Raw genomic sequence first — 11980 nt, 5'->3', positions numbered from 1 at the left:
ACAGATATGATTATAGATACTAACAAGAGAAATGCATGTGTGTTTTTAGAAATACACATGCATAGATTATGCATATTCCCATAATTCACTATATATATGCAATAACCAACTCAGATTCTTAACAATGTAAGTATGCATTTGTACACACACATAATTTGAGTTGGTAAGTGTGTTTTCTGTGTATCTACATTTGTATCCACCTCTTTACACAATTTTCTTTTTATTCTCAATAGAATCAACCCTATATCGGTATTCAAAATGTCATACTTATAATCATAGGACTATAGAATTTCACACAGGAAAAGGACTTTCAGCCTATCTCTAACTTGAACAAGGATGCTCTCTCCTCTACACCTGACAGGAGTATATCCAGACTTATCTTGAAAATATCAGGTGAAGGCAGCCCACTAGATTCTATGTATCCTATTATGCCTTTAGATAGCTCTCGTTGTTGAGAAGTTTTTCTTATATGAAGTCTAAATCTGTCTCTTGCAACTTTTATTCATTGTTACTAGTTCTGCCCTCTGGAGAGAGATAGAACAAATCTAAATTCTCTTCTATGTGACAGACCTTCAAACATTGAAGACAGCTATCATGTACATAAGTCATCTCTTCTTTAGGTGAACATCTTTATTTTACTTAACCATGCTTCAGAAAGTATTCCTTTAGGAGAATTTTGTGATCCTAGATTCCTGCCTTTGGACATACTTCGCTTTATCAATGTCCTTCCTAAAATGCCATATATAAACTGAAGACAATACACCAAAAGTAGTTGAACCAGGGAAGATAACAATATGATTATTACCTCTCTGACATAGAACTTTCTTATTTTAGCCTAAAATAATCTTAACACTCAGTTAATATGACCCTTTGATGATCTAATTCCATATTCTAGCTTATCTGACTTATTGAAGGGATAACCTCTCCTAACTGTTCTTCTTAATTTTATGTCATACATAGATTTAATTCACTTGCTTGTAAAACAATTTTAAATAGCAGTGTCAAACATAGATCCTTCCAACTTGACATGGAAACATTGATGATTACATTTTTGTATTCAATGTTCAATCAAGTTTTAGCTTTCTATATGCAATATTATCCAAACCACTCCTCTCTAGCTTGCCAACAAAAATAGCATTTCATTTCTTTTCAAATTAATAGTCATTTATTAAATGAATGTTATGTCCTGAGCAATACATTTGTTATGCATATTGAGGGAAGGTGACAGGGATACATAGAAAAAACGAATAAAATTTTTTCTGAACCTAAAGATGTTTGCAGTGTAATAAGCATGTATAGAAAATATTAACAAAAAAATATAAATTTATGCATTATAAATAGATGTGATATGAGAAAGGATAACAATTGGAGCAATCAATAAAGTTCTCTTGAGTGAAATGATATGAAGTTTTGAAAGAAGATCATGATTCGGAGAGAAAAATGAAAACTAAGTTCAGTCTATGCAGCCTATAAAATGTCACAGAAGAGTAAGATAAGAACAGGTAAAGAAAGAGTAAAGAAAGTAAGCTATAGGGGCAGCTAGGTGGCATAGTGGATAAAGCACCAGCCCTGGAGTCAGGAGTACCTGGGTTCAAATCCGGGCTCAGAGACTTAACAATTACCTAGCTGTGTGGCCTTGGGCAAGCCACTTAACCCCGTTTGCCTTGCAAAAAAAAATCTAAAAAAAAAAAAAAGAAAGTAAGCTATGTTGCCTGGAAAATCGCATGTAAGGTGGAATAATGTGAAATCAGTTCTAAAAGAAGAGATCAGAACCAAATAAGAAAGAATATAACAACAAAAAGTTTGTGTTTTACATAAAAGTAATAGAAAGGCAAAAAAAAACATTCTGGAGCAAAAAAAGATTATGATGAGACATGTGATTTAGTGAAATCAAATTGATGACTGGCTGGAGGATGGGTAGTAGTGAGTAGAATAAGAAATATAAAGAAACAAATTAGAATTAGAAGATTACTTAAATAATTCAGATAAGAAATGGTGACTGTCTCAGCACTATTGGAATATGGATGAATAGAACAGAATAGAATATAAGATATAATAGAGGAAAAATAGATGAGATGAAAACTGATTAATTAGGTATAGGAAGCAATGAAGTGATGAGTAAAAGATCCAGATATTGTCTGCCTATGTCAATAAACAGTGATGACCTTGAAAAAAAGGTTAATAGAAGAAGTGACAGTTGAAAAGAAATATATCTGTCTTGAGCATGTTGAATTTGAGATATCTATAGTGTTTACAGTTGGAAATGTCTAGCAGACTTAGAGATTTGAAACAGGGGTGTTGAAGAGAGAAATTAGTATTAGATACATAGATTTTTGGAGTCATCTGCAAAGATAATTAAAACCATGATAAGTGAACACTTGAGACCTAGAATTGGAATTGCTGCATTGAAGGGTATGAGCAGTTTTCATTGCTTTTTGGGAATAGTTCCACATTGGTCTCCAGAAAGGTTGGATCCATTGACAGCTCCACCAGCAATGCTTCAATGTCTCACAACCTGTCCGACACTGATCATTTTCCCTTTTGCTCATCTTGGTCAATCTAATAGGAGTGAGATGATATATTGTTTTAATTTGCATTTCTATAATCAATAATGATTTGTAGCATTTTTTCATATGATTATATATAGCTTTAATTTCTTCATTTGAAAAATGTCTATTTCCTTTGACCATTTATCAATTGGGGAATGACTTATAACCTTATAAATTTGATACAATTCTCTATATATTTTAGAAATGAGAATTTTATCAGAACTCCTAGTTGTGAAGATTGCTTGCCAGATTTCTGTTTTCCTTCTAATTTTGGCAGCATTAATTTTATGAGTGTAAAAGTTTTTTAATTTGTAGACAAAATAATTTTGGTATAAACTGCATTTTGCAGCTTATAATGTACTCTATTTCTTGTCTGGTCATAAATTTATCCCCTTTCCATAGATCTGATAGAGAATTTCTTGGCCTACTAATTTATCGATGGTATTGCTCTTTATATCTAAATCCTTTACCCATTTTGACCTTATCTTGGTATAGTGTGTGAGATGTGGATCTATGTCTAGTTTTTTTTTCCATACTAATTTCCAGTTTTCCCAACAATTTTTGTCAAATAGTGAGTTCTTATCCCAGAAGCTGATGTCTTTGGAGATTGCTCTAGTCATTTACTGCAGTTTCTTTTGAACCTGTCTTAATCCACTGATCCATTACTGTATTTCTTAACCACTACCAGGCACTTTTGATGACTGCCACTTTATAGTATAGTTTTAGATATGGTAGAGCTAGGCCACCTTCCTTTACAATTTTTTTTTAATCAGTTCCCTTGCTATTCTTGCCCTTTTGGTATTCCAGCTAAATTTTGTTACTATTTTTTGAAGTTTTGTAAAGTAGTTATTTGGAAGTGTGATTGGTATGGCACTGAATAAGTAATTTAATTTAGGTAGAATTATCATTTTTATTATATTAGCTCACCCTTATCATAAGCATTTGACATTTTTCTGATTATTTAGATCTGACTTTATGTGGGTGAGAAGAGCTTTATAATTGTGAGCATGCAGTTTCTGGGTTTGTCTTGGCAGGTAGATTCCCAAGTATTTAATGTTGTCTATGGTTATTTTTAATGGAATTTCTCTTTCTATCTCTTGCACTTGGGCTTTGTTGTTCATATATACAGAAATGATGACAATTTATGTGGGTTTATTTTAGTAGACCAGCATATCATCTGCAAAGAGTGAAAGATTTATTTCCTCATTGCCAATTCTTATTCCTTCAATTTCTTTTTCTTCTCTTATTGCTACTACTAGCATTTCTAATACAATATTGAATAAGAATGGTGATAATGGGCATCCCTGTTTCACCCCCCAATTTTATTGGAAATGGCCTAAGTTTATTCCTATCATATATAATATTGCTGATGGTTTTAGATAGATACTATTCATTATTTTAAGGAAAACTCCAGTTGTTTCTAAACTTTCTTGTGTTTTTAATAGGAATGGATGATGCATTTTATCAAAGCCATTTTCAGCATCTGTTGAGATAATCATATGATTTCTGTTGGTTTTGCTATTGATGTGTTTAATTATGTTAAGTGTTTTCCTAATGTTGTACCATCCCTGCCTACCTGGTATAAATCCTACCTGATCATGGTGTATTTCCCTAGTAATAACTTGCTGTACTCTCATTGTTAAAATTTTCTTTAAGATTTTTCCATCAATATTCATTAGGGAGGTTAGTCTATAATTTTCTTTATCCGTTTTGGTGCTCCCTGGCTTAGTTATCAGCACGATATTGGTGTCATAAAAGGACTTTGGCAGAACTCTTCCTCTCCTATTTTTTTAAATAGTTCATGTAGAATAAGAATTAATTGGTCCTTAAATGTTTGGTAGAATTCACTTGCAAATACATCTGGACCTGTATACATTTTCTTAGGGAGTTTATTGATATAGTTTCTTCCATTTCTTTTTTACTGAAATGGGGTTACTTAAGTAATTTATTTCCTCTTTTTAATCTGAGCAGTTTGCATTTTTCTAGATGTTCATCCATTTCACTCAAGTTATCCAATTTATTGGAATACAGTTCAACACATTTTTCTTTAATTTACTCCACATTGGTGGTTAGTTCACCCTTTTCATTTTTGATACTGGTAATTCATTTATCTTCTTTCTTTTTTTAAATCAGATTAACGAATAGTTTGTCTATTTTATTGGCTTTGTCATAAAACCAACTCTTAATTTTATTTATGACCTCAATGGTTTTATTGCTTTCAATTTTATTAATCTCTCCCTTGATTTTCAGAATTTCTAATTTGGTATTTAATTGGGGATGTTTAATTTGTTCTTTTTCTAGCATTTTTAGTTTCATTCCTAATTCATTGATCTCCTCTTTATCTATTTTATTCATATAGGCATTGAGAGATACAAAGTGTCCCCTCAAAAATTTTGGTATTATGTCTCATTTTTATCATTTTCCTGGATATAATTATTGATTATTTCTATTATTTGCTGTTTGATCCACCCATTACTTGGATGAAGTTACTTAATATCCAATTAGTTCTTGGTTTATCTTTCCCTGACCTTCTATTACATGTAATTTTTATTGCAACATGGCATTTATTTTTCTGCCTTTATGCATTTGATTATAAGGTTTCTGTGCCCTAGTACATTGCCAGTTTTGCTGTAGGTGCCATGTACTGAATGGCAGATTCTTTACACAGTTGCCTTTGATGCTCTTATATATATGGGAGGAGGCTCAGAGAGACAAAGTTTTCTTCCCCTAGAGTTGCTCTTGTTTCTACCTAAAGAGAAAACTTCCCTTATCCTTAACAGACATCATTGTAACTACTTGAAGAGTTCCCTTTTAGAGTAAGTGCCAGTATTCTGCCAAAAAACTCTGGCATTCAAAATAAGTGCTGGGATCAAGAATGTGCCATTTTCCAAAAGAAGAATAACTCAAGGGCTATCATAAACCTTGAGTTATAAAAATAGGGCTTCCTTAGATGCTTGCCATAACATATGTTCAAATATTACTTAACAGTAAAAATAATATTGGGGGGGGTCTACAATATTCAGAATTAAAGACTCCAAGATAATCACCAAAGACTTGTAGTCACCAGGAAATGGGAAATGAGGAAAACAAACAAGTGGACTGGAAGTGGAGTAAGGACACACTTGAATCTGTCTATCTATCTATCTATCTATCTATCTATCTATCTATCTATTAATTAATTTATTTTCATCCATATGCACATGTATATTTTAAAGTTGCAAAATTTTCTTCTACCCTCCCTTCCCACCCCCACCCCCCGGACTGAACAATCAGGTCAGTATTATACATACACGTTTTGATAAACATTTACAGATTACTCATTTTCAGTATGATGAACTAAGATTAAGGGAAAGAGATATATAAGAGAAAATTTTTAAAAAGTGTTCATCAGATTCTGAAGGGTTGTTTCTTTTTTTGCATGTGTGTGTGTGTGTGTGTGTGTGTGTGTGTGTGTGTGTGTGTGTGTGTGTGTGTGTTTTGATCTTCTTCCTCTGGATGGGGATAGTGTATAACCCATATCCAGTCTAATAATACACTTGTTCTAGCTCTCTGGATTGATGAGAGGAGCTGCTTCCAACAGTGTTGCTCATCTCACAGTGCTGTTGTTGATGTGTACAGTGTTCTCTTGGTTCTACTCCCTTCTCTTAGAATCAGATGCTGTAATTCATTCCATGCTTCTCTAGAATCCGATCATTTATGGTTTCTTATAAGAACAATAGTATTCCATTGGACTCATGCATTCAAAGCACATTTGTACTGCTCATCTCATTACTTTAATGAATGAGACAAGGTATATATGTCAAATATTTTACAAACTTTAGAACCTATAAAAGTTTATATCATTATTACTGAGTTTGAATTAATCATACAGCACAGGTTCAACCCAGGAAAACATTCTACACAGTAACACCAGAGTTGTGTGATGATCAACTATGATAGACTTAACTCTTCTCAGAAACACAGTGATCAAAGACAATTAATCCTAAAAGACTTGAGATAGAAAATGCCATCCACATCCAGAGAAAGGACTACGAAGCATGTATGTCGATTAAAGTATACTCTATTCACTTTTTAAATTTGTTTTTTGTCTTTTTCTGTCATTTTTTAAACTTTTGTTCTGATTTTTCCTTCACAGCATGATTAATATGCTTTATGTGATTATACGTGTATGAGATATCAGATTATATTACATATCATGATTATATGTGTATGACAGATCAGCTGTATTGGGAAAGATAAAGGGAGAAAAATTTTACAAAAGTGAATTTTGTCACTAATATGGAAATAGTTACATATAACTCACATAATAGTTACAAATATATAACATATCAGATTACTCTAGTCATGGTGAGTGAGAGGGAAGGGAGGAAGGTAGAAAAATGTGAAACTCAAAAGCTTGCAAAAATATGAATGTTGAAAATTATATCTACATGTAATTGGGAAATTTTTAAATAAAATAAAAATCATAGGTTCATTTTTTATCTCGTGATAGCCTTAGATCAACAATTTGAACATGTCTATATTATAAGAAATAATGGTTTCATAGATTTATGGTATATATTTGAAGGAAAATGTAATTAAAAAACCCCAATAACACTTACATACCAGTTATTGTGCTGGGCACAATAGGAACAAGTCTTATAGTAACAGTTTACTTTCACTGTACATGTCTGCCTCCTATGAACTATCCCCAACATCTACTTTAAAATTCCTTTGATATTCCATGACCCAATTCAAATGGGATGTTTTTCAGGAAGAACCTTCCTACTTTGTTCAGGGATAATGTTTGTATCCCCAGTGCTTAGCACTTTGCTTAGAATATAGGCTTAATAAATTCTTATTTATTGAGTCTAAAATGATACTCTATCTTTCAAGCCACATAACATTCTTTCATCACAAAATTTATTCTAATTTGCATTATACTTACATGTATATTTTTATTGTTATGCTTTCCCACCCCTCTAACCCAAACAACCTTAGAACAGATGATGGATCTTTGTAAGTTCCCTCAGTGGTTACAAGAAAGCTTAACACATGGGGCGGCTAGGTGGTGCAGTGGACAGAGCACTGGCCTTTGAGTTAGAAGTACCTAAGTACAAATCCAGCCTCAGAAATTTAATAATTACCTAGCTGTGTGGCCTTGGGCAAGTCACTTAACCCCATTGCCTTGCAAACACTAAAAAAAAGAAAATATCATTTTCATTAGGGTAGAAAACTCCCTGAGGAGAAATTCCTCCACTAATGAGGATCAACAATTCATAGGCAACCTAATAATAACAAAAATAATAATTAGCAATATTCACATAGCACTTTAAGATTTAAAAGTTTCAAATATTACCTCATATTCACACAATAGTTTTGAGAGGTAAGTGCTATTATGATCCTTATCTTACAGATGAAAAAAGTGAAATAAGCAGATGTTAATTGACTTACCCAGAGTCACACAGCTAGCAGGCATTTTTTACCTGACTTGAATTTGTCTTCCTAATGCAATGCACAGTACTATTTCTACTGTGGCACAAAGCTACATCAAAAATCTTAATAGCTTTACCTGGAGGAATTGAGAATTTTAGTGACTGTTGATGGTCAAACAGTCTATATGTTTCAAAGGTAAGACTTGAGCCTAGGTCTTCTTGAATTCAAGACTTGCCCTGTGCTACCACATTATATAATTTCTCTCTTAACACATAATAGCATTTTTTGTTTAAAATAAAAATTTTTTTAAATTAAATGTATTAAGGTAAATTATTTGAATTGTCTTTTTTTGTAAATTTGACCATATCCTTTTTCTAGACAAGGAAAATCTCTTCTAAAGAAGGAAGCTAATAATCATTCTCTGTCTTCCTTGGATATTTGCTAGATCAGGCAATTCATAAATTTTAGTTTTCATGTTAAAGCAAGCTAATTGACATAAGAAAATAAGAAGTGCAAGCAATGGTTCAGGAGTTCATCACTACCCAGCAATACCCTAGATTAATATGTTGTCTACAGGAAAAGCATCAGAAATAAAACCCAAAACATAAGCATTACCTTGCATTAAAGTATAGGATATGTGGATCTCTATTAATGCATGCAGTTCTGGTCATTTCCTCTCAGGAGACACAAAATTGGAAAAGGTTCAGAGAAGAACAACTTGAAATGATCAAAGGGATGGGGTAGCTTGTATTGATTAAAAGGACTCTTCAGTCTGGAAAGATGAAGCCTGAAAGAGTTATGATCAAAGCACATAAAATCATGAAGGCCACAGTTAAAGTGGAAACAGACTTATTCACCACATCTGAGAATATTGCTACTATAGAACATGACTTGATCTTTGAGGGAGATAGTCCTAGGATAAAAATAAGAATGTACTATTTTACATGGAAACTGATAAGAAATATGGAATTCATTATTGCGAGTGATAGTCCAAGTGAAAAATATACACATGTTCATGGATGTTCAGAAATGCAGAATTAAGAGAGATAATCTAATCTAACCTGTACTTTACCAGAAATCTCTTACCCGAAATAACCCATGATTGATTACATCTTTTCTCAAATAGCTCGCATATGGGGAAATCTTCACTTTTTTTGATGTTTCCCATTACCTCCTTATAATTTATCCAGTTCTTAGGAAGTTTTTCTTTGCTGAAATTTACTTCTTTGAAATTTTTCATTATTTTTTCCTATGTTGTCCTCTGTTTATATTAGACTGTAAACTCCTCTGTAGGATAATTTCATTGAAAACCTCATCAATAAATATTGGAGTGTGTACTATGTGCCAGAGAAGATAACTGAGATAGTATGTACTACAATCTGTTTCTACATGGTTTTGATTTCTTCTGCTATATTTTTAAAAAGCTCTTTGTTCCCTACAAGTTGGAGTTTATGACTATTTGGTGTGTTGATACCTTACAATAAATAGTAAAACTGTTCTTAAGTTTGTATAGATTAATATTAAAGCTTGATAGTTATGGAAAAAATATGATTTACAATTTCCAGGTTTTTCAGTTACTTTATTAGTTGAATTATCAAAATTATTTTGTAGTTTATTTTTATCAGTTAATGTCAGAAAACTTTTGAAATATAATTCTAGTCAACAGGTCATGTCTTGTTAACTCTTTGCTATATGTTTGCAGTCAGCTATGATGCACTGTACATTGTCAACAATTTTCAACCATTTTCTAGCATATTCTCTCTTTCTTTGTAATTAGGACTCCTTAAGGAGATCCCTGTAGATATGTTTAGACACAACAACCTCAAACTGAATAACAATCCCAACTGCATTCGTTTCCAAAACCAAATTGTTCAGCATTTTCTTGTTGACATTCCATTGACTGAATGTATTTATACTTTGGTCTTGGACTTTAGATATTGTTTTGAAGGAAACACCGTTTTTGTTGCATTAAACAAATCCAAAGGCATGTATCTATTGTTGGCTTTTACCTGATCAAAGGATATCTGCTCATTCCAAAAGCATTCCTATAGTTTTATTTTACATGTCTTCTGAGAATTCCTACCAGTCCAGTTTCTCTCTTCTCTCTCTCTCTCTCTCTCTCTCTCTCTCTCTCTCTCTCTCTCTCTCTCTCTCTCTCTCTCTCTCTCTCTACCTTAGGGTGCCAGGCCTGTATTTTGTAAATATTGTATAGTACTTTGTTAGAATAAGTTCCAAATCTGTTATGACCCAATTTACAATTCTGAAATTGCTGTTTTATGATAATTGATTGCATTAAATGTACTTCCCATGTAATAGATATGGAAAATGAGTCTTGGAAAAATTAATGGCCAGGCATCACAGGTAATAAGTTTTAAAAGGGGTTTTGAGTTTTGATCTTCCTGACTTTGGGTCTAGTCCTCTAGTCATCATTTCACACTATGATCTAACAGCATTCATTGTCTTTGTATGCATAAAATTAGCCAAAATAAATGTTAAAATGGTCTTTATAATAATGGTTTTGAAATGAGTGTACTGTTATAATATTTCATGTGCAACTACAGTGATACTTTAAAAATATTCCTTGTTACTAATTTTAGAGGAGAAATAGCTATATAGAATATAGATATAATTCAAATATTTTATCATTCTGTTCAGATATCCTTCTGATTATCTTGCAATTATCTTGCCATTGTCCAAATTTTTAGCTACTGAAGTATGTTTATTCATAAATTAAAAATAGAAAAATAGAAAGTGATTATGCTTGGATATAAACTGAGAAAGTGTATCATTACTGTAGTTACTAACCATAGATATATATCAGATACTGATGATTGTTCAACAAACTAAATTAATTTCTTACTGATGTGTTTCAATAAAGCAAACAATTAAATAATCAACACAACATCAAGTAAAAAAAAGTCACTCTGTGCTAAGTGTAGGAGATATAAAATGTAAAAGTCTAAATGTGAATGGCAATTCAAATCATCTATTAAACACTTAAATATCTGTTCTCTAATAGCCATATTGGCCTTAAGGGTTCTGAGTAGCATGAAATTATGGTACACTACCTCTGATAATGTTTTCTCTAGTCAAAATTACTTATTCAGCATTAGGGAATGCAGTGACATTAGCATACAGGAAAAAGTAATAGTAAGAGTCATATTTAAACTTGCCAAACCATTTACCCAGAGAATTTCTTAAAATCAACAAAGTGACAGATATCAGGATGTTAAGAATATCATATAGCTATACCAGTGACAAGAAATAATAGAAGTGAATTTAATTACATCAGTATCTTAATAAAAACAAAACTGGTAATTCTGGGGACATTCTTAAATTTCAAGGTTCATCTTGCAAATTGAAAGGTTCCTTATGGATTTGAATATCCTAAGCTGGAAAAGGGACTTTGTTTTTAAATAATTTGAACTAATTTGAAGTATCTTAAAAGAAACTAAACTAATTAATCTCTATTTTAGTTATCTGAGAATAATAAAAGGTCTTGCTGACCTGAGTGGAATTCAACTAAAACATTTCAGAATGGTCATTTCAACATCATATATTTTAAAGTTAGAATGATACAGAGAAGGTTAACATGACCCCAAATAATATGATGCACAAATTCATGAGATGTTCCATATTTTTTATCAAAATAAAATAAAATATCTCTGAATCTTATAAACTTCTTTCAACATGTTTCTAGATTTCATTTACTGAGACAGGCAAGGACTTGTTGGTAGTTAATAAACAGTTTTGTGTGCTTGCATAGCAACAAGGAGTAGATAATTTTATAAGTCAATTATCTTCATAATAGTCCTTGTATGGCTCATATCCCACCAGCTATTTAATTCATATCCCTACTCACTTGAAGAAAAGTTTGCTTTTTTTCCTTATGAATATGGGAGAAATATAGGAATTTCCTTACCAGTTACCAATTTAATATATATATATCTGCCAATCATATTAGCTGTTTTCTATTATATGTTATCCACCTTGCTCATCACCAAAAATTTTTCTAG

General features: G+C 32.0%; 1 non-coding gene across 1 annotated transcript; it reads left to right on the top strand.

Annotated features, from left to right (window-relative positions):
• Nucleotides 1–11501: 11501 nt before the first annotated feature.
• LOC141492384 (U6 spliceosomal RNA) lies at nt 11502–11606 on the top strand. The gene has a single exon (XR_012469869.1). It is a non-coding gene; the product is annotated as a U6 spliceosomal RNA (small nuclear RNA).
• The last annotated feature ends 374 nt before the right edge of the window (nt 11607–11980 follow it).

The sequence above is a fragment of the Macrotis lagotis genome, chromosome 6, assembly GCF_037893015.1.
Source record: "Macrotis lagotis isolate mMagLag1 chromosome 6, bilby.v1.9.chrom.fasta, whole genome shotgun sequence".
NCBI classification, from domain to species: Eukaryota; Metazoa; Chordata; class Mammalia; order Peramelemorphia; family Peramelidae; genus Macrotis; species Macrotis lagotis.
The sequence above is the reverse complement of the archived record's forward strand: the minus strand, read 5'-3'. Positions and strand labels throughout refer to the sequence as shown.